At 48.0% G+C, this 24,028-nt stretch overlaps 1 long non-coding RNA gene across 2 annotated transcripts; it reads right to left on the bottom strand.

Annotated features, from left to right (window-relative positions):
* Positions 1-636: 636 nt before the first annotated feature.
* On the bottom strand, positions 637-18,344 carry LOC105874873 (uncharacterized). 2 transcript variants are annotated; one of them, XR_012921374.1, is made up of 3 exons: positions 10,877-11,007; positions 8,694-9,029; positions 637-914 (listed from the first exon to the last, which is right to left on the bottom strand). It is a non-coding gene; the product is annotated as an uncharacterized LOC105874873 (long non-coding RNA). The 2 variants fall into 2 exon arrangements; XR_012921373.1 differs by lacking the exons at positions 8,694-9,029; positions 10,877-11,007 and adding an exon at positions 17,010-18,344.
* Positions 18,345-24,028: the final 5,684 nt, after the last annotated feature.

The raw sequence follows: 24,028 nt of genomic DNA, 5'->3' as shown, positions 1-24,028 counted from the left end.
CGAGCACGGAGACCCGCGTCCCCCGCACGCCTGAGCGCCAGGGGGCGCTGTGCTGGGCGACAGGGAGGCTGAGGAAGGAGGAGCAGCTCCGGGCCGTCCTGCCCGCTCCCTCCCCGCGTCCTGCGCCCCGAGGGTCCCGCACGTGCAGGACAGCACAGCCGAGTGCGGAATCTCGCGCTGCGGGAGACCCTCACGGAGTGTGGGAATGCCGCCGGGCGGGCACGGCCGTCACAAGCAAACGCCTTTAGGAGAATCTGTCCGTGCTACGGCATTTCAGACGGGGACAGAGGCTGTTAAAAATAGGTTGTGCTGCCGCTGCCTATTCTATGAAATACGGTAGGTGGTTCAGAGCTGGGGCATTGCTGAGTCCACTCCTCCACTGGCTAAGAGGAGCTTCATGCCTGATTTGTGTGTGGATCAAAGAGAAGCTACTTATCCCTACTGGGTATTTCCTTCTAACTTACTGGCAGTGTTGGGCAGGGAAAGGTGAAACAAAGGCTGAATTTATTCATAGATAGGAGCTTCAAAGTCAAAACATCAAGGAAACAGATCAAAACTTCAAAAAACAGCTCTGATCTTAGTTTTCCAACATTTCATATTCTCAGAAAATCACAAGAAAAGAAGGAACTATCCAAAAAGAATCAATTCACTTTTATTTCCATTCAAATGCCTCAAAGCAAAAAGTCCAAGGGTCCTGAGTTTTTTCCACCACTGTCAGGCAGACTGGGAAACTCTCCGATTCTCCCCTTTCATTTTCCCATCTTGTGGTAGAAGTCTGCCTTCCAAGAGGGTGGGGGCTGGCATTGCATTCATCGGGCCGTAGTTGCATAGCACGGTATTGCTTCAGAATTAAAGATGCTGTGAACTTTTGCATCCAAATATCTCACAGATTTCTACCACATCACCACATGGATCTAAAATCAAACAAATAAAAACTAGTTTTAAAACAAATGCCATTAGAAAAGTTTGGCAGCTTTTGTTAAAAGTTACACATATCTACCTACCATATGGTATAGCCATTCCATTCCTAGGTATTTACCCAAGAAAAATAAAGCATATGTCTATGTAAAAACTTTTACATGAATATATATAGCAGCTTTATTTGTAATAGCCCCTAACTGAAAACAATCCAAATGTCCATCAGGAACAAATAAATAAATACGGCATAAACAAAACTAAAAAAATTGAGGTATATGCATGCGATGGAATACTACTCAGCAACGAAAAAGGAGAAAGGACTGGCACAAAACACAACATGGAAAAATTAAAGTAATTATGCTGGGTGAGAAAAGCCAGACACAAAGGAGTAATATTGTATGATTCCATTTATATAAAACTTTAGAAAATGCAAACTAACCTACTGTGACTAAAAGCAGATCAGTGATTGCCTCCAAAGGAGGGGCCCGGGGAGCCAGGAAGAGGAATTACAAAGGGGCATTAAGATGTTTTTGGGGTAACAGGTATGTTCATTCTCTTGAATTTGGTGATGGTTTCATGAGTACAGACATATGTCAAAACTTGTCAATTGCTTACTTTACATGGGTGCAGTTCTATCACTTATACCTCAATAAAGCTGTTTTTAAAACTTAAAGAAAAAATAGGGCATAATGCAGCAACAGGGGCTAGATTTATACCCCTGCCTTAAACAACAAGAAAACCAAAGTACGTGAAACGATTTTCAACATTGTTTAACAGTCAAGGCAAGATTGTGAACCCCGAGTGAGGGGGAAAAAAAGAGTTGCCCTTTAATGACACCAGCTCATTGCCTCAAGAGAACCCAAATGAAGCCCGGTGGTGGGATTGAGGAGACAGAGTTCAGAGTTCTGGGAAGTCAAAGCAGCTCCAATTCGCACGGCACAGTGCCCGAGAGGAGAGAGTTCTACTCACAAAGAGAAAACTCCAGAGATTGTCAGGTACGAACCTCAAGTCTTTGATCTCTGATCAGTGTGTGCCTGTGGAGAAACTCTTCAAGGCAGAGGAAAGAATCACCTGAAAGGAGCAGGCAGAACAATTTCTGGGGTCCTTACGGGGCCGGAAATAGCTGGTATTCTCACCAGCCAAAGTAAAAAGACCTTGCCATATATTAGCGGCATCTTGAGAAGGGTATTGCCTTAAGAATAAGGCTAAATTAGACCCAGGTTAAAAGTTTTTCTGGACCTACCTTAACAAAGTTTAACAGTAATCCCTGGAAAACTCAAACTGTTTCCAAGTCGCCGCGTCAGAACAAAGTCCAGCGCTCTTTCAAGGAATAAAACAAAATCCAACACCCAAGGCTGTCAAATTCCCATTATCTGGTATCCAATAGAAAATTACAAAATATACAAAACAGCAGTAAAATATGACTCATAACCAGAAGAAAAAACAAAACAGAAAAAGGCCTAGAAATGGCAGAGATGATGGAACTAGCAGACAAGGACATTAAAATACCTATTTGTAAGTCTCATACATACATTCAAGGATATTCAAGGAAAACATGAACTCTATTAGGAGTGAAATAGAAGATTCAAAAGAAAACCCAAATGGAATTTTTGGAGGTGGAAAATACAATATCTAAAACAAACAAATAAATCTTGAACAAAAATCATTATCTTGTTGATACTGGAACTCATTTTCAGGCTGTCCAGTGGTAATTGAATCATCACTTCCTTGGAGAAGCCTCACTGGCTGGCACAAACCTGATATTCTGTCCTCTCACCATGCTTCAACCTCCTCTTCAAAGCACTTGTCACAGCTGTAGTAGTTTCATTACCTTGGGACGGCATAACTCGTGTCTGCCTTCCCCACTCCACTGAAAGGTCTATGAGCAGGAGCGTGTTTTTGCTTACCCCAGCACAGTGCCAAGTGTGTAGTAAGCACTCAATAAGCACATTTTGCATAAAGGAACATGTGAACTCCTATAATCAGCTTTGCATTCTTTTGGTGGCTCTTGTTTAATGCACCCCCCAGACTTGCATCTTCATCAGCATAGTGACGCTGGTGACCACGGGCTCCAATGCTCATATGGCCTCATAAAATGTGCTCCCTGCAGGCACTGTTGAGTCCTGAGTTCAGTGTGAACAGATGATCCACTGAGCAACCTGCAGCAAGTTGCTTAACCTCTCTGACCTTTGGGCTTCTCAGTTACTGAATAAGGATGTTGAAACAGACAACCTCTAAGAACTCTCCCAGCTCTCAGGTTCCAGGACGCTGGTTGTGGTCCTGTCTCCAAAAATGCTCCTCCTCCTCCCTGCAGGATTCTCAGCTCCTGACAGCCATGCCCTTGTATGGGCTCTTCCTGCATCAAATCAGGGCTTTCTCTGTGACCCATAGAGTGAGACAGAGAAAACAGCGAGTGACTTCTGAAAGCAAGGCATAAAGAGCACTGTGGCTTCTGCTTTGGTCTCCTGGATTGCTTGCCAGCCGCCATAGCATGGAAACACTCAAGCCACCCCGGGGAGAGCCCTCAAAGAAAGTAAGGAAGGTGTCCTGTCCACAGTGTGTGAGTGAGCCACCTTGCAGTTGGATCCCCCAGCTCCAGTCAAGCCTTCAGTTGACGGCAGCCCAGCCAACATCTGACCTTAACCTCAGGAGAGACCTGAGCCACAACTACCCAGCCAAACTGCCCCTGAATTCCTGACCCACAGACACTATGAGAGATAATCGTTGACTGCTGTTGTTTGAAGCCACTAAGCATGGAACAATTTGCCAGGCAGCAATAGATAACTAACATACTGGTACTGAAGGCTCTCTCTTCCTCACTCTGATGGCTTCTGCTAGGAAGAAAACACAAAAATACTGTTAAGTTAAATCCCCAAAATGGAAAGCTTTCCTAACTTGGGCACCAAGCTGGGGGCCTGGGATCTATATTAAAGTCTCAAGGAATACAGAAGCTCCTCTTTCTTCATTTGGCCCCCAAAGACCTGATGACGCCCCATGTCCACTCTGCTCTACTCTTTTCTTTTTTGTTGTCACCAGCCATTTTTTAGTCCAGTTTCAACAATTCCACTCCTTCTCTGTCGCTGATTTCCTAGGTGCCCTTGGGAGACATTTCTTGCTCTTCTGAATGAGTTTTCCAAGTTCTAGAATGAGTTCGAATGTACCGCAAGCACCTGTGGGCACTTAGTGAGTGCTCAGCAAACAGTATTTACTGCCTCGGTCTAGGTCCTCCAGAAAGCAGGACCTGAGCATGGACTGGGGTTCTAATCATGTGTTTAGAAGGTGCCAGACCAGGGCAATAGAAGTGGGGCAGGGCGAGGAAGTGAGGCAAGAGAAGAAGTCGTGTGGAGTAATGCAATGCATCCTGTTTCACTGTGAGCAGGGGTGAGACACCAGGTTGCTTGTTCACTTAGCATGGGGACTTCTCTGGAAAGGCTGCAGGAAGGATTAATGACCCAGAGGCATCCACAAGAGAAAGTAAGGCAGGGGAGTTTATCTGCCCAGCTGCCACCTGTCCCCTGTCTCCCAGGTTAATGTTCACGCCGTGGGGTTACCGCCCTTGCATTATCCAGCCCCTGATCACTGCCCAGGAAGCCAGATCTCCTGCCCCACGGTGTTTCACCCAAGTCTGAAAGTGGAGGGCATCCCGCAGCAGATAGGGCACCTGCCACTAGAGGGAACGACGTCGCAGAGGGAGCCTGAGAGACATACAAGGCGTGTTCCCCATGCAGTTACCCTCTTGGTCCCTTTTCCAAATTCTCAGATACTAATTTGCCAGCACAGCTACAAAAAGACCCGGATTCCTGTTGTCTTGATTGTACCAGTGCCTCACATGTGCAGTGTGGGTGGAAGATAAAGTGAGGCTGCATATTTTTGTAAGCTGACCCTCGCAGGCTCCAAGACAGATGGACACACTCAAATCCTGGCACGCAAAAAAGCAAGACTCCTTCTTTCTTCAGGCGGCTGGAAGGGAGATCTTATCTGTCAGTCGAGGGGTCTCTGAGACAGGAACATTTACCCAGCAGTTTACAAAATGCAATTTAATGGACTCCCCAAATTCCTTGTTTTCTGCTAGGAAGAGCGATGTTCGCTCCCAAGAGTTCTTCAGCTTCTGCTTGGATGCAACCCTGGCAAAGTGGCCATGAGCAGAGCAGGAGATGGAGGGCCCAGGGGTCCCTCAGAATCCCAGTGTCCCGAGAGGCCTAGCCCACCCTTCATTCACAGATGAGCATGGGAGGGTGGATAGATGGATGGGGGGGGCTAATGGGTGGGAGCTGGGTAGTTTTGTGGCTCACCGGGAGGCATTGCCTTGGTATCCAATGCCCTTAAACAGGCAATCGAGAAAAAGCATCACTGTGGGTTTTTACTGTCCTAAATCATTCTCTGCGACATGCATTTTTCTTGTCCCTGACACAGCCACCCCCTCCGGTCTCCCACCCTTCTGGCTTGTTATCAGCTCCACGCTGTCTCTTTGCATTAAAGTGACAAGAAGCAGCACAAAGCTGATGACAGGAGGCCAGGGCTGTAATTTGCACTGACAGTCCCTGGCGTTATCCACTTATTGCCTGGTAAGCCAAATAGGAGATTTGTCTGATTTTGATCCCGAGAAGAAAAATGACAACCCTGCTCCGCTCCTGCCGTTCTAAACCAGGCACTGGGCTGGTCCTCAGGCCTGAGTTTTAGGGGTGATGCCCACCTGCACAATGCGTCCTTCCTCTCCCCCTCCGGCTGGAATGTCCTTCAGCCCTGACATCCTGCAACCACGGGCCTGGGATTTGGGCTGCTGGCAAGCGAGCGAGTGAGCAATCCTGGCGTTTTCTCAGCTAGTGATAATGCTGTTCACAGGTTATGGTGGGGCCTCAAAGGACTCTTAAGTGCCCCGGGGTAGTCAGACTCCTGCTGAAAAATACCTCAACAGTTCTCCTCCTGCCTCCCCACCCCTTCTTGTTAAACACCACCCCTGCAGCCCGCAAAGCCCCAGCTGTCAGAGAAACCAGGCTGCAGGAGAGGCTCAGAGAGGTGGCCTCAAGGGAGTTTGCCTGTGAGCAGGGCTGGCCACATAACTTGCAAGGCCCAGTGCAAAATGAAAATGTGGGACCCATTATTTTTAAAAAGCAGGAATAAGTGTCATTAGAGGTTCTAAACCTAAAAAAAGCTTTTGCCTTTCTTCTGTGTTCTCTCTCTGACTTGTCATGGTGGTTTTTATTTGTTACGTAATACTAAGTATAAATAAATAAATAATTAGCACGAATTCTATCATTAGTCTTTATATTGTGCAATGCCAGTTTTAAATGCCCATGTAAAAGTACTTAACTCAGACATGGAATCACGGGAATGGTACAACTTGTACCTTGCGGCTGGTGCTTGCACAGATATTTCATTCCTACGAGGACAATGGAAATGCTGCATGAAACAGACTGTGTTTATTTCGCTTCTTGACTGCCTGACTTCTGCCCACACTTTCTACCTTCATCTCACTGAGGCATAAGGAAGGATTGAAAGGACAGGAAAGTATGGGTGTCCTACTGTTTTCCTTTCCTTCTGAGTCATCATTGTCCGTGTAAGTCATTGGTAACTAACGCGAGTAAGAATACGACAGGGCTCCTTGACTGTGCCTACAGCACCACCGCCTTCTTTCTGCTTTACTGGCAAGCTCTGCTAGCAGGAAAAGCACGGGCTCCCTGGGCGACCAGCAGCCGTCAGTCACACAGGTAACGGGCTTCTCTTACACTCGCGTTGGCCCTCACTGAACTCCCTCATGCCACGGGTCCCCTGGAATGTGCTCCTTTGGCAACAAGAATGCAATATGGGAATAGTGCCTACACATCCCTGCTCACATGCACGCCCCCTTGTATCATTGACTTCACTTCTAAAACACAAGTTCAAAGATAAAACTATCAAGAATTTTGCGATGGTGACTGCAAAGCATTAAACCAAGTGAAGGCCCTTCTGAGCAGGGGTAGGGGGTCCCAGGCAACCGCCCAGGTCACAGACCCACAGGCTGGCCCTCCCTGTCAGGGTAGCGGAATGTGAGAGTTGATACTTAAAAAGAGTGTTTACAATAACCAGGAGCTAGTTTAAGTGCTCCGTGTGCATTATCCATTGCATCCTCCTGACCACCCAATACAGCAGATAAGTTACTACCCTATTTTTCAGATATGAAACTTGAGGCACTGGGAGATTATGTGGTTTGTCAGGGCTGCAGAACATGCCACTGTCAGAGCCGCGATGCAGACCCAAGCAGTCCAGCCCCAGAGTCCATGGCCCTAACCACTATGCAGACCGCTTCTCAGGGTAAATCAAGGAAAGACTTGGGGGGAAGTCGCGCATTTCTCTTTCTCCTTGTGCCTGCAGTCGGGTCTACACATCAGGGTTTGGGGAGTCCTTCCCTTTTAGTGGGAATCCACAATGTCACTTCTTTAAAATGTTAACTCTGCTTGAGCTTAGAGACATTTTTAAAACAAGACAACGAGAGATGACTCTCACATTGGGTGGCCTTGGAGTTTGCTGGGTCCAAAAAAGTTGCTGGAGTTGGAAAGCTGGGGGTCTGAGGAAGCCCCTTCCTCCCAGCTGCTCTTAGAGTTAGAAGCGTGGGAGTTTTGCATGGAAACCCACCCAGCGAAGCCCTGGCTTGGTTTTTCTTGTCCTTTAATTAACAGCACAAACACACACACACACAAAGACACACATGACTCAGCTCCGCCTCAAGGCCACATTCTTAGAAACTGAGTGTCCCTTCTCCAGCCCAACCCCCATCTTTCCCTCTCAGCATGACTCAAAGCTGGCCCCACCCACTGGCTGGCACAGGCGTTGCCCCTCAGGTTCACCGGGTCAAAGGAAAAGCCCTTTCCAGCCTGGGCACCGGCCCCCCCACGTCAGCAGCAAGGCCATGACAAGCTCCGTGTTGGTGCAGATGAAGGAAGGGTGGGCAGCGGGGGAGGGGCCGTGGAAGGGGTTGGTGGGCTTGCAGAGGTCACGGTGGAAGAGCGTGCAAGAGGAGATGAGCGCGTGGTGCAAGGCTCCCGGAAGAGGAACAGATGGACACGATTCCCTGTAGGTTTACATCGTCCCTAAACGGTATGTCGTCGGTCATCAAACACTCTAGTCCTATTGGGTCATTCTTAGGCTCAACAAAACTAGTTACCCATCCTTCCTAATAACACTACACTCGGTAGAAGTGCACGCTGTCTGGTTAGCCATGCAAACCACGGCAATGTCAAACGGGAGCTGAGTCTTCCCTGCCTCGGCGTGAAGCGTCTGGGCAGAAATACTCGTCTACCTGCCAGAAAGACTTCTGGGCCAGGGCAGATTAAAACAGCAGTTTGCAGTTGCTGTTCTTGTTGTTCATAAATATTCCTACACACACATACAATTGAGACAGAAAACTGAAATGTCTCATCATTTAGGATTTAAAAACAAAAAGTATAACATAGCTCAGCGGTGACTGCTCCAGATTGGACCCCTGGACATGAAGAAAGGACATCGGTGAAGGCAGGGGGGGCACTGGTTTCAGGCAGCTGTTTTCCTCATTCTGAAAGGGCAGTTGCATCTTCTCCCCAGCTGTTTTTCCTTTCCCCAGAACACGGAAGGCTTTCTCTGCTTCCTCCCAGCTTGCACGCACCCACGCAGGGTGCCTCTAGGGGACTCTTATTACCAGCAGCAGCAGGGGGGAGAGCTCCTTTTCCTTTCCTGTTTCCTTTTTGGGGGACATAATGCTCCATTTCTCTCCCGACAAATTGTAAACCAACAGGCGTACAGCCACAAACGTCATGTCATACCGGTGACAAAAGAAGGCAAGGAAAAGGATCCCAGCGGATGGATCGGTTTTACGTCTCATGTGACACACAGTTGATTTCCTGACAGCCCAGAGCAAACAGCAGCTACTTTGTCGGTGGAAAAGATGCAAGGTTTTATGTCACCTCCAGCAAGAATTCCCCACACGGCTATTTTGGAGTCCTTGCCCTCTTCTCGGGGAACTTTCTTTTTCTCCTCAAAAATGTTACTGGTCCCAGGGCTTGGGGACAATAAAATGATTGTTCCTTCTCAACGTAAAGGGTGGGGTCCTTTGTTACAAAGTAGGTTTTGTGGCCCAGGAAAAGTCCAGCAAACGTGACCTGCGAAAGAGCAGTGGGACATGAGTCATTTCCCAGTCGCCACGTCTGGCCACTTTGCATGAGCGAAGGGCCCTCACCAGTGTAAGGGTGCAAGAACCCAAACAGGGGGATCTCTTGCCCCTCTTTTTATAGATAAGCAAAAGAGATTCCAAACTGTCATCCAACCCTGGTCCTTGAGGGGAAGGTCAGTCAAAAATTAGACATTTCTCTCCCTTTGGTCATAGCAAAAATTCTTACACTATGATGATACAGTTTATGTTGGAGATAGGAAATCTACTTTTGTCCTGACTTTCAGATTTCTGGATTTCCTCTGGTTCTAACACAAGAGGGAGGGTCGAGGTGTTGAACGCCAAGCCCTTGGAGGTTGACTCCTGGCTGGCGGAGCCCAGCTCTGAGTGAATCGTCACCTGCCGCCAATCAGATAGGAAGCATCCATTTGCTGTATGGCCACCGAGGACCATTCCTTTCAAATTGTTGTGGGTTGCCACGGAAACAAGGACATCTTCATGTTAAGAGTGATTTGCTCTGTAATGAAAATGATCTCTCTCCAAAGGAAACTTAACTTGGAAACCATTCGAGTTGTCCCCAGTTGCTGTCCCCACTCGGCCCCCGCCCTACTTTCTTCTGCCTGCCTAGAGGTCTTAATTTTGATGATCTATGAGGTGTCAGCCAGAAGGTCTTGTGCTCTGCTGCAAAGCACTATAAAAAGGCAGATGTATGACTGTGTCATCCACAAATACCCTAGAAAGCTAAGTGTTAAACCAGCGTTAATAATAAATGTTTTCCTCTGAAGTAGGTTATGGCAGTAGCACACAGTGCCTTAAAATATTACAAACCAATAAAATCTCAGAGCTCAGGGACGCCTAACCCTGCCATCGCCCTTATAGGACACCAGAGAAGTTATTAAATACTATTCTGTCTTGTCTGCCTGATACTCTTGGATGGAAAGAGGAACAGCCCCTCCAAACTCCTGAACTTGGTCTCTACAGATGGGAAGTCTGGGGACCAGAAAGCCCCAGGGAATGTAGAAATGACCCTTTAAAATGTTGGAGGTGATGGCTGTGTTAGCACCCTGATCTGATCATTACACACTGTTTATACTTATCCAAACATCACTCTGTATCCTATGAAGATGTACGAGTATTAGGTGCCAACTAAAAATAAAAGGGAAAAAAATTAATAAAATTAAACTTTTGTTACAAAGTGTTTCCAGGAAACAGGACACCGAGCCATCACCACTGACTCAGGCCCTGCCGCACCATTTTGCCACCAGACCCAGGATCTTAGTGCGGGAGGCAAAGACACTCTCTCTGGTCTGGTCCTGCCTGAGCGCCCATCCAAGGGTCCTGCCTCGTCTTCCGTCTTCCGGCCAGCGCTGGTCTTGACTGCTGGCGGCTGCAGAGATTTTCCTGCAGACAGCCCCGGTGGGGGGCCTGTGAAAAGGACCGCTCACTTATATGTATAAAAATGGGAAGCTCCTTTGACAGCCGTTCCAGGGCCCTGCTGTCTCTGCTCAAGAAAATTCCAGGTTGAAATTCTACATTCTTGCCTCCGTGGATACAAAGTCCTGGTTGTTCCTCATTTTCTACTGCTTCTCGCTCAGTAGTAATATTCACCAATCTTACTGGAAACTTCCTGCACCTGGAACAACTTTCCAGGTGCAGGAAGGCGTCGGCATGTTGGGGGAAATGAGCCATGGTCAAGACATCCAAAGGCCTCCATTGGGAGCCGGGTCCCCAGAGGCAGACCCCGAGAGAAGACGCTAGCAAAAGTGACTCACTAGGAGGTGTCCTTGAGCAAACCCCAGACGGAGAAGGGAAGGAAAACAAAGGGTTATGCTGTCTAACCGAGTCCCCAGAGGGCAGTGTTGGCACAGTCCCCCAGCGGGCACAGCACAGGCCACATCCAGGTATCCCCTTCAGGGACAAGGGGTCGGAGAATTCGTTTCCCCACACCCCCGCAGCCGTGGGTTAGGGGCTGCAGCGGGGGAGACAGACGGCGCATGCGCGCAGCGCGCTCCAGGATTCGCTGGGGCCCTCTGACGACGCGATGCAGGTGCTGCTGGGAACGCGGCACCAGGGGCCCGGGCGTGCCCAGAGCGCGAGGGCATCTGAGGGCACAGGGCTGGCAGCATCTGCCGCCCACCCTGCCCATCGGGAAATAAAGTGAAAAAGGAGCCCAGAGTTTTCTTCCAGGTTTATCTATTTGGGCTCATCGCTCATACATTCACTTAAGCAAACATTTTCTGAGCACCGGCTACGTTCCAGTCATCGTGCTAATAAATGCTGGGGATTTAAAAAGAAGAAGGTGGTGGCGGCAGTACTAACCTTATACTTGAAAGGCCAACACTCTCATTGGATGGGTAGAGAGTATGTACCCAAATGTCTGTCACCCAGGTCGGGCCTGGACCCAGTTATTCCTAACTTCTGTCCAGGTCTCTTCCATGAAGGGCCAAGCCTCCTACCTGGAAAAAGCTCCTCTGTACAATTACATAATCCGGGGGTTACAAAGCTGTGCTGCATCATGTTAATAAAGCACCGAGAGATCCCTGGATGAAAAGCACGACGTGAGTGCAAGGTATTATTAGTAATCAAAGTGGTGTTTAGTAATACCAAAATAAATAAGCTGACCCAGAAGTCTGCATTTAGGGGAGTGTTCTGGGTCTCCTAAGCCCTTTATCTAAAAATCAAATGCTCCCAACAGCTATAAAACACTCCTGCCCTGGTTTGCCTTATGACCTGAGCGTTTTTCTGGCATCGCGCTTTGCTAAGTGCCCTGCTGGTTCCAAGGAGCACAGCTCCCGGGCAGCATTGCAACAGCAGTCCGGGCAGATGGATAACTTAAGGTCACGGCCATCTATGGCCCATCACCCACAGGCCGGGACTGGGAGGGAGGGAAAAGGGCTGGTGTGAGTGGAGACTGATAGCAAAACATTCTCATCTGTAGGGGAGGATAGGTTGGGGAGAGTGCAGCAGTCTCCCTGCTCTCCCAGGACCAAAGACTCGCAGATCAGAGGGGGTCCCCGAGATAGGGTTGCCCGATAAAATATAGGACACACAGGAAGTTCAAACTTCAGATAAATAACAAATACCTTTTTATAAAGGGTAAGTATGTCCTAAATATCTCATGGGACATACTTATACTGAGACATTATTTGTTGCTTATCTGATATTCAAATGTAACTGGGAATCCTGTATTTTTATTTGCTAACTCTGGCAATCATACCCCAAGGGCTTAGCCAGAAGGACTTGTTTCCTTTAATTCCCTGCCCAGGTCAGAAATGGGAGACCAGATAACTATGGAGGATTCTCTCTCATGCTGGATGGAAGGTTCGGATACCCCCAATCAAGCCACTGATCTGAAGTCAAATAAAATCACTTTTAAGGTTCTCCCCTGAGTGTCCCTGGGGTGGGGAATGTTCATTAATTCATGTTAAATTTCCTAATGCCAAGCAGAAAGCCCAGCCCACCTTGGCAGGACAGCTGGCGAGTGTGATCATGGGTGGAAAAAGGGAAGCCGAGAAATGGCCAAAGTAAGAAAGAATCCCTTAGCAGGGCCTCAAATTCCAGAATTCGTTTTGCAAATGTAACTCCATAGATTTTTAGTCTGTAATGGGCTTGCCTTAAGCTTTTAAAGAACTTAAACAATGCTTGATTTTTTTTTAAACCAAGCAAGAATCTAAAATCAAATGCCATGTGCAGATTTTCAAGCCATGAGCAGTAGAACCGTCACCAAACCTGCAATCTGCCCCCCTCCTTTTCCCTAGAACAGCACTTTCCCAGCGGCTGCTACCTTTGACCCTGGACACAGCCGTTGGGGGCAGGCAATACAGACACTTCCCAACTCTTTGCAGGCGAGGCAGCTCAGGCCGACACAAGCTGAGGGGCCTGTCCAGGGCTACAGGGGTGGTGACAGAAACCTCCTTCATGGTCCCTGTTCTTCCCACATAAACAAGCTGTTAGGAAGTAAATGTGGAGCTTGATTCTGAGTTTTGGAGTCAAGGTCTAGGATATAGTATTTGAGGATTTCAGAGCCTGCTTTCCATTTTTGTGGGACATGTACAATGTGTTTTGGGGACACAGCTGCAGAAGGCAGACAAGGTCCCTGCCTCCGTGGAGCTCATGTTCTGGAGGGAGCGGGCAGGCAGATAATAAACTATTAATGGTAAACACATTAGTAAGCCTGTGGCAGATGGTGATGAGTACTAGGAAGACAGGCATAGAAGATACAGGTGGAAGGTGGGGCTGCTTTATGGAGGGGGAAGTGACACTCCTCTTGGAAAGGGGACACCCAAACAGCCAGCCTCAGGTGCCACCTGGGGCCCCAGCTTCCAGGTGGAGCAACTGCAGAGCTCCAGGACCGGAACCAGCTTGGTGTGTGAGGGACGGCAGGGAGGCCAGCACGTTCAGAGAAGATGGACAAGTTGGAATGCAGGAGACGAGGTTCAAGCACCAGGCAGCCTCAGGCCCTGGTGAAGACGTTAGATTTTATGTGAAATGTGATGGGGAAGCTGCTGGAAATAAGTCTTAGCCCAGGCTCTCCCCTCCTGCTGCAATGATCTCGAGAACCTTCTCCTTCTGCAGGCAGAGTGGAGACAGACAGGTCGTCTCTGGAAGGAGCTTTGACCTCTGGAAGGGGACAGGTGAGCTACCTGGCCAGTGCCCGCTGTACCAAAGCGGGCTCCTGGAGCGTGGGGTATTCCCAGGATATAAAATTCTATGTTCCCCACAGCTTCATGTGCTTCTCCAGAAAGCTACTAGATAGGCTGATAAGGTCTCAGACCCTGCAGCAGTAATTTTTAGGCTCTTCTAACACAGACGAGGATGGTCCTGTGTGCTTATGACACCTTCCTACCAAGAAAGACAGCCCAGCCCAATGTAGGGATGAGCAGAGCCAGGCCCTGGCACACTGGCCAAACTTTCCGTTCACCCAGGTGCTTTGACTTGGGAGAATTGTCAAGCTGGCACCTTGTCTGGGGCCAGATGAAAACATTCAGACCAGTGGTTCTCAAACTGTGTTCCCAGGCCAGCCGCACCAGCACCAAGTGGGAGCTTGTTAGAAATGCTAAACTCTGAGGGCGGAGCTCAGCTTTCCATGTTGTAGCAAGCGCTCCAGATCATTCTGACTCTCTGTAAAGTTTGAGAACCACTATGTTAGAAGAAAGCTGGGCAGATGGTTAAAAAAACATTTCCTGCTTTTGCTGAGAGCTGGCTATCAGTGCAAAGTCAAACCAAGGCAAAAATGGAAACCTCCGGGGCACGAGGATATGTGATATAGTCTCTGCCAAATACCCAGCCAACCATAGAGCCTAACAGCTGAGTTAAAACCTCTCCATCCAACAAAACTCTGCGATGAAGCAGATTGATAAAGAATAAACTTTGGCTGTTTCTCTCAGCTAGGCCCTAGTTCATTCTTGGTATACTCTGAATGCTACTGGGACATTCATTCATTCATTCTTACACTTTTATCTGCTGAAGACACTAAGATTACAAAACCCCATCTCCATTCTCAGTAGCTTGTATCAAGAAGGGGAGTGTGGATCAAATGGTAGTTCTACTTTTAGCTCTTTGCGATGTCTCCATATTACTTTCCACAGAGGTTGTACTAGTTTGCAGTCCCACCAGCAGTGTTTGAGTGTTCCTATCTCTTCACATCCATGCCATTTGATCCAGCAATCCCACTACTGGGTATCTACCCAAAGGAAAAAGAGACATTCCATAATAAAGACATCTGTACTAGAATGTGTATAGCAGCACAATTCACAATTGCAGGGATGTGGAAACAACCCAAGTGCCCGTCAATACATGAGTGGGTTAATAAAATGTGGTATATGTACACCATGGAGTTCTATTCAGGCAACAAAAACAATGGTGATCTGGCACCTCTTGTGTTATCCTGGATGGAGCTGGAATCTACTCTTCTAAGTGAAGTATCACAAGAATGGAAAAACAAGCACTATATGTACTCACCATTAACTGTTACTAATTGATCAACACTTAGGTGCACATATGGCAGTAACATTCATCGTGTTTGGAGCAGGTGGGACAGGGAGGAGGAGATGGGTGCACTGTCTGCAGGATGGACACACTTGTAGCTCTGACTCAGGCAGTGCAAAGGCAATATATGTAACCAAAGCGTTTCTACCCCATAACATTCTGAAATTTAAAAAAAGAAGAAGAAGGGGAGTGTGACTTGTCAATGGCAAAAGACAATGTAGGGTCCTTAGAGAGAGCTCTGGGTCCCGGTGGGGGAGGCTTGGGGAAGGGAAGAGGACGTCTTAGCCATGCCCGGAGGAACAGAAACACCAGAGTGTGGCAGGGGTGGATCCAGTTCAACCAGTCTGGTGGCTGAGTCATGTCACAGCACAGTCGGATAGGAAAACTTGAGTCCAGTCCCCACCTCCTCCCTGAGAACAAAATTGCCTGTGGATCCCAATACACCCACAGCTTCTGCGGCCCCCATGCATGCTTGGGGTGCTGAGGGGAGGTGGAGGGGGTAAGGGCGCCACTGACAGCCCAGCCCCTTTTTCTGATCAGCCAACTCCAAAGCTGGGCATCCCCTTCTCAGTACTAGAACCCCGAAAGATGCTCCCAAATCTCACTTCTACCCCAGAATTTTGTCCATTTGAAAGTACTGTCAATCAAGCAAGGCAGCAGGACTGGGAATAAATCCCTGCCCATAAAATCGACACTTCAGCCACTCCAGTCCTTAGCATCTAGCCCTGGCAATTTGATTCAAGCCCACAGCGTGGCCACTTTGATCATTCATTCATTCAAAACTATTTATTATGCCAGGCCCTGACCCAAATGTCCCTGAGTCATCCTGTTACTGATGGTTAATAATTATGTAGGAATTTTTTAGCCTCACTAGTAACCAACAATGCAACAAGGAACTACTATTTTTCACCTATCAAATTAGCGATGCTTTGTTTTACAGCGAATACTCCACGCCAGGGAGAAGGTTGTGACCAGAGCACCTTCAGCACCATCATTAGTAATATAAATTGGGACATCCTTTCTGGAAAGCAACTCAGCAATCTGTATCAAAAACTGTTTGCCTCTGCAAATTGACTAGAAGTTTATGCTAAGGACATTTTTAGGAATTTAGGCAAATATTTATACTTGTTACCATTTATTACACACATACCATGTGCCATGCACTAAACGCATAGATTATCTCCCATGCCAACAACGATGTTCACCAAAACATTGTTTTTCACAGTAAAAAATTGTAAATAAGCTGCATTTATAAAAATAGAGAATGCTTAAAACTTAGAATTAAGTCCATAGAACATAACATTTAATACGCCTTTAATGAATTTTAAATGCCATGGGGAGAGCTCTTATATATACAGCATGTTTTTAACTTATAAAAAATGTGTAACAAATATACATGCATTAAAATAAAGAGAAATTTAAAAAATACTACTAAGCAGTATGGGAACTTCTTATGCTTTTTGCATTTTTCTGCTTTTCTACAATTGAGATGTGTCACTCTAATTATGAAAAAGTTACAGAAATTAACCCCTCTCGCCCCCACACACACACACAAATGTGACTTCCCCCTGGGTATAAGGAACTCTTTCTCTCATTCTTCCTTGAGACAGCTGCCTGCTGGTTCGATCTTGGTGAGTCACCCACACTGAGTTTTTTATTTTCTCTTTGCAAAATGGGTGTGATAATCCTGGCCTCTCCACCTTCTAAGACGGTCGTATGTCACAGCTACCTCCTGCTTATAAACCCCAGCTGAATGCTAATTACTACTGTTACGACTACACTAATGCTTTCTGGGAGAGGTGAGTCACAGTTACTGCGACGTCACTAGTGAGGCTCACATAAGGAAGGAATGGTCTCCTGGGACAGGATTTGACAGGAAGACTCCTCTTCCCAGAAACCTTCTGCCTGTGTAGGTTTCCAAGACAGACAGAAGGAGGGTTTATGACGTGCTCACGCATCACAGGTCAGCGGGTGTTTGGCTCACCTTGGCTGGGATCAGCTGGGTTGGGCTCCAGGCTGCAGTCTGGCTCCAGGGCTGTTCCACATACCTCTCATCCTCCTGGGACCGGGAAGCCAGCTGAGACCTGTTCTTCTTACAGCAACGGCAGAGGCACAAGAGGACGTGCCCAGTTGCACAAGTGTATTTCAAACCCCTGTGTGCGTCACATCTGCTAATATCCCACAGCTAAGCCCAAAGTCAAGGGACAGGGAAGTGTTCCCTTTCCAAAATTGCAGGAGGATCAGCAAAGATCCATGGCAAAGGGTGTGGATATGGCAAAAGGTGAAGAATTGAGGCCAGTAATTCAGCCTAGCACAGGAGGGTTGGGAAGGTGACATGAACCATGAACCTGTTATCTGACTGTCCAGACCAAAGGAAGGGAAGGAAAGGATGGATGGAGTCTGGGCTAAGACCTGTTGAAGGCAGCTGGGAAATGCCTTCTGTATGTTCGTTCACTTATGCACCCAACAAATATTTATCGCGGGCTGGGCTCGGAGCTTGGTGAGGCTCTGAGCTGGGGCATGATGCCGGTGAGGATAAAGGCAGGACCCTGTTCCCTCTAGTTGTTTTCCTAAAAAACTTCATTTTCAAACCCGCAGCCTATAGCCATAGTTTAAGTGCACTTCAATTTGCAGCCTTCTTGCCTCTTGTGTTGCTATGGTTTTAAAAGGTTGAGTGTATTTTTATAATCTCAAGACCATATCTCAAGCACTTCTCCCATGTGTAAACATATTTATGATCTGAGATCTCCCCAGGAAGAGGAAATGGATGTGCCCCCAGTCTGGACTCAAGCAATCACCTGATGGCGTGGTCTCTAGCCTGGGATGGGGGGTTTCACGGGTGTCTGGGTTCACCTGCCAGGAAGGCGGTGGGGGCTCCTCCCAATGTGCACAGGCAGGGTTAACCGAGGAGCAGCCTCTGCAGAGACAGCAGACTGGAAGGGTGCAGAGCCAGTGCCAAGGGTCAGGAGCCGGGAGGCAGCCAGTCACGCACGTGTAACGAGCCATGGCTCTGGGTTAAGTGAGGCAAGACGAAGGCATGAGGAAGGGTTGGCCACAGGGAAGCAAGTAGATCCGATGACAGGTGAGTGTGTAGGGCAGAGCCCTAGAAGGCCAAACCTCCAACAGTGTTCCTTTTGCACTTTTCTGTGCGAGGGTCCCACTCTTAAAAGTGAAAAACAGGGCCAGGCTGGAGGGCTGAAGAAGCCAGATGCAACCTGCAATCCTCAAACATGGAGGCCAGCACAGACCAAGGCCTTCCTGCCTCCCAGCAGCGGGAGTCTGTGTTAAGATTATTCTTTCCAAATGGAACCAGATGACCCAGCACAACTCAAAAATAGGAGTCTCCTTTTCCTTCCAAAAAGAAACAAAAATGTAAAAAAAAAAAAAAAAAAAAAAACTCGTGGAATTCTGCCAAATAATGGTAGAACCGATCAATATATATGTCCCTCTTAGCAAGAGCTCATTGTGCCTATCAAAAAATCAAAGATGAACCCCAGACTGATCACGAGGAAAAATCATCAGACACATCCCAAAACACCTCACAAGCACTCTTCAAAACCACCAAGGTCATCAAAAACAGGGAAAGTTGGACAAAGTGTCACGGCCAAGAGAGATAAGACGACTAAATGGAATGTGTATCCTGTGTGGGATCCTGGCATAGAAAAAAAAAATTAGATAAAAATTAAGTAAATCCAAATGAACCATGGACTTTAGTTAATAATAACACATCAGACGTCTCCATGAATTATAACAGACGCGCCGTACTAATGCAAGATGTTTATAATAGAGGAAAGCAGGTATAGAGTATGTTGGAGCTCTCAGTACTATCTTTTTAATTTTCAGTAAATCTATTCTAAAAAATAAAGTCTGTTTAAAACAAGAAAAAACGAACAAGGCTCAAGAGAACAGACTCAGAAGCCATGCTGCCTGGAGTCTAATTTCAGCTTGTCCTCACCAGTTGCACGGCCATGGGGGCAAGCTGCTCAACCCTCTGTGCCTCAGTTTCCTCATAGTGCAAGGAGAATAATCATACAAACTGCCTCCGATTGTCATGGCGGCCGAATGAGTTGAAACTGTCAAACCCTGAAGAGTGCCTGTCACCCGTGCTCGTTTCATACATAAATGAAGCCAAAGGTGCAGGTTCACTTCAAATATTCTATAAAACAGGAGGAAGTGAACATTGGCTGAGGTTTCTTTCTTTCCTCTTTTAAAAAAAGGCATGTGCTCAGGTCTTGGTTTGGTCTCCACTGTCCTAGAAATCCCCTGACTCTGGCCCCCTCTGCAGCTTAGTCTGAGCTCCTCCCTTCCTGTTCTCCCTGTGCTGCTTCCTGAAGTTTCTCCATTCCCGCCGGGGTCAGAGGGACAACCCAGCCTGGAATCCTCTCGCCAGTGGCTGTATCAGCAGCACACAAGTGGATCCACCACCTCTGCCCAGTCCTATCTCTTCCTTCTCCCCGGGAGTGTCCTCCCTAATCTAGGATCCAGCAAAAGCCCCAGTCACCTCCAATCCCACCACCTCCCCCACTCGCACGGCCCAGGCCCCCGGACGGCCCAGCTGCCTCCCCTGCCTGCACCGACCTCCTTCCAGCGGGAAGCACAGCGCCACCACCCAACAGGATGCTCGGGAAATGCGTGTGCTCCTCATGGCTCAGGAAGAGGTCTCCCTGAAGAACAATCCTGAACCTTGTCCAAGTGGCCGAGGGGTGACACAGGTCGTCTTCCTGTGGTCATCTGAGAAAAAGCCTCCATAGCAGAACCAAACTATCACCTTGAACTCCCAGAGGTTCCAGGTTCCCACTCCTGCCACACTCCTGCTCCGGGCTGCAACATGACACTAAAGCCAGACATGCCACAATGTGGCAGCCACCGAGACGCTAAAGCTCCAGGAAGAGGCTGAGTCTCCCACACTGCTCCTCACTGGGCTCCCCACCCCCGGAGCCTTTCTTCTAAAGAAGCCTCTCTATTGCCCCAAATCCTGGAACACTAGTGAAGAAAGTCATTCTTATGACCTTGTTTTACAGGTGGGGAAACCAAGTCCTTCTGGGAGACAAAAAATGAAAGAGACTGTAGGCTTGTTACTTGTTGGGAGTAGGGGTTGCAGTTTCGCATCCACATCTATCTGGGGTTAGCACATTCGCTTTGTTTTTCTTTACTTTTCATCATGCCAGTACTTGGCAATGACCTACATAGACCACATGCCTTCCAATAATTTGAGCTTTATTAGCACCCAACATTCAAGGGCCTCTGGGGATTTGGCAAAGAGCAATATTTATGAAACCATCTACTTGCTGCAAACAAGCCTTCATGCCTCCGGGCTGGCCTTTGAAGACAGGAGCCTTCAGCCTGAGAGTGTTTGACATGGCAGTCATGTGTCTGACTTTTTTTTTTTTTTTTTCATTTTTTAATATGAAAATCTCTAAGACTATTAGGGCTTCCTTGCACTGGGTTGCTATTTAAGGTTTATGATAACTGGTACAGCTTAGGTATCGACTTCTGTTAGAAAGGAGGTTGGCCAGGGTACCCAATCAGAGCCCCAAACCCCTCCCTAGGTTGGCCAGGCATTGTCCCTTAAACTACAGGATTAGTTCTGGGAAGGTTCTAGGTGGTCAGGGTGGTGGGACAACGGCTACCCCAAGTGGTATGGAAATAATTCGGTATTTACCTAGCTGACTATGCACCTCTTGATTCCTAAAAAGTACAGGTCCACAGCACATGGCTGAACACAGGCTTGTCCCTAAGTGTACATGAGGGCTGACTATAGTAGGCCACAGAGCAGAGGGGTTTGGATTCGGGAGACTTGAGGATTTCATTTCGCTGCATCTCACCTCCCTTCTAGTCTGCGGGAGCTGGAGATGGAATGGGAGGTGGGTCAGGTGAGTGCTTACCTGAAATGGACAGATGTAGGAAGAACAAGAGAGCAGGTGCAAGTCACAAATGACATCCTGAGATGTCATTCACACTGGGGAAGCCCAATCCAAAGGACGAGTGTGGAATTATACCTACTTTAGTACAAAGCTGGGAAGTTGCTGGTAAGATCCTAGGACAACATGGTTGAGAAGACAGAACACGATGAAACAAGTGGGTCCAAAACCATTGCCTCAAAAGCTCCACCAGGGCTTTGCCGTGGGATGCTTGGCTGTGATTAAAAGTGTAGGGCAGGGGTGGAGCTAGTCACTGTTCATCAGCTCTTAGAACCTCCTTGTGAGGAGATTTCCCCAAGTGTTTGCAGCTCACACAGCAAGTTTTTCTAGAGAAGATGTCCCATATGCCAAAGCTGAAGCACCGGAAGGACCTTCATCATTTGAACGGCTGCTTCCCACTGGGGAAAAGTGTGATTTGGGCGAGTGATCTTTTCCATCGCAGACTCCCAGTTCTCTAAGACTTTGCCTGGCTCAGGACAGAGTAACTTATAAATTTTTTCCAATGCAGTAATTTAAACAGTCATTTTAAAAGCAGACCTCAAAGCGCTGGCAGGATACAAGAATTCTCCTGATGGATACAAACTGCTTTCCAAACATGTAAATTTGTTTTGCTTTTTGGAGCGAATGCCACACGATCCTCCAGCTGTCATTTTTAAGGAGAATTAATTGCTCCTTACTAGTAACCTATTAAGAGAATCATTAAGGATGACTGAATTTGGAATTTGCAAACCAAAATTAGTGTGTGACCTGAATACTTTGATTCAGCATTCTACCCCCAATTCTGTCACCCATGCAACCTGTGGCAACTAACGAAGTTTCTGCTGTGTGTCCACACCCGTGGACAGCTGGAATGCCTGCGCTCAGGGAGAAGCAAGTTTCATTTCTTCTCATCAGCCTGTTGCTGCTGCCGTGCTATCCATGTGGTTGATCGCAGATTATCTGATCTCCCCTGCAATGCTTCAGCTTCTATATCTGCCACATCAGTATTAGGGTCCTGGAATTTTCTAGTAATCAGATTGAAAGATATGCATACATTGTGGTTCAGATAGGAACCATCAATACCACTAGTGCAAAAGCAGATGTCACCTGACACCATCACCCCCAAAAGGCCCTGCTCACACAGTGACCCTTTATTACTATAAACAACCCTCATCGTTTTTCCCCCTGGAGAGTGAAAGAGTAGACTAGATGGACAGCAGTGAGCTTTTCGTCCCATTTAAGTGGGCGAAAGTAAAAAGAAAGTTTGAGGGTTGTTGTTCTTCTCAGGAAACATTTTTTTTAGACGTAATTCCGTTTTATTTTTTGAATAGGCTATAAATTCCTATGGATCAAAAGTCAAAATCATATCAAAAGGAATGGTTGAGAGGTTTCACGCCCCCTCCCCATCGATTCGGACCCATTGCTCAGGCCCCGGAGGTCACCACTTTGTCAGGTTCCTGTGCACCCTTCCAGTGTTTCTCTACGCAAGTACAGGTATTTGTCTTTTCCCCTCAAAGGGAGGTTTTCAATATTTCACTAATGCATAAAGCTCTCCCGGCCCCACATTAGAAGGGGAAGTTAAATTAAGTAGCTAACTGCAGACGTGCCCCAGCAGACTGAAGTTGCCTCTCAAGAGTGTCTTCCCATGCCCCTGGCGTTGCTTTCTACAGCCCGCTCTTGGGGAAATGAGGGATTAGAGAGTTTTCGTCCATCTCCCCGGCTCTGCTTTTATACTTCTCTGTCCTCTCACATGTCAACAACCTACGAAGGTCTCTGACAAAGGTCTGCTTTTTGTTCCGCATCCTGCCCCTGCCACAAGAAACGCACCTGTCTAGGGTCCCACCACATCCGTGCCTGTGGGGAGGGGCACATGGATTCTAATGTATACAGTGTTCAAGGAGGAGGTGGCTGGTCATTCAAATCAAGGGTTCTTCCAACTGGAAATCGTCCTTCAGAGCGGGTCTCCTGGGGACACTTAATACTGAAGACGTCCCAAGTGTGCAGTGCTCGACACAGTTACAGAGCGCTTCTTCCGTGCCAGGCACGATGATGGCAGCTGCCAGGGAGGAGGTTAAGCAGGACACAGTGCCTGCCGTCACAGACCTCACGGGCTCATGAGAAGAGTCACAGTATGCTGTGACGAGAGCCACAAGGTAGCACAGAAGAAGGTCACCGGCTTGGGGAGCTCAGAGAAGGCCTCGTGGGGGAGGCCTCATTGTAGCCAAGACCTGAGAGGTAAGGAGGCCTCAGCTGGGCAGTGATCGGGGGCTGCGGCAGCCTCATGCACAAAGACTGAGCCAAGCAAGCCACGCTCCTTCCTTCTCTCCTGCAACTTCTTCTCCAACTGGGGACTTTCTGGAGATAATTCTGGCAACCACAGGAAGGACTTTAACAGATAGCCAACAGCAGTAGGAGTTGGAGCTTCTTGGGAACTGGTGGGGGGGTGGGATCCCTCACACCACAACACGTGGGCCGGGCCTGGCCTAGCTCTGCACAAGGCCAGGTGGGGCATGGTACCAGGGAAGAGTCAGGAAAGCCTTATCTCCTCAGGAACCCCAAGTTTATTCTAGACACCATTTCATGCATTACTTTGGAAATCCCAGAAAAGCTCATGCCATTGGGAACTTCAGGAGAAAGGCCTCAAAGAGTCAATGAAGCAGAAGGTGAATCATTCAGATTCCCAACAGAAAACAGACGGCATTCTCAGAAGAGCATGACCTGGGGAGGGATTATTTGCAAAATCTGGGAGGGTGGGGCACAGCCAACAGTGCAGGAGAGGGGGCTCACCACCCTTAAGCCTAAAGGGAGGAGATGAGGAACAGCCAGCAGAGCCTGGCAGGACAGAGTGTCTTGTGAGTCCCTGGGTCTTCAGAGGAGCAGTGATCTTGCAGGGAGCGACCCAGGAGAACAAGTTCCCTAACCTCACTCTCCTTCTTCTGCCAGGCCTCTGGAGTAGCCAGAGCCAGACGCAGGGAGGGCGCAGGGCCCGGTGAGGCGACTGCAGGCACAGAGCAGCATGTGGCATGGGCCTGGAGGGCACAGAGGAGGCGGGAAGACAGAAGGAAACTCACCAAGTCCTCACTGCGACTCGGGGTGGCAAGTG

Source organism: Microcebus murinus, chromosome 1, assembly GCF_040939455.1.
Source record: "Microcebus murinus isolate Inina chromosome 1, M.murinus_Inina_mat1.0, whole genome shotgun sequence".
Classification (NCBI taxonomy): Eukaryota; Metazoa; Chordata; class Mammalia; order Primates; family Cheirogaleidae; genus Microcebus; species Microcebus murinus.
This window is presented reverse-complemented; position numbering and strand designations above follow the sequence as displayed.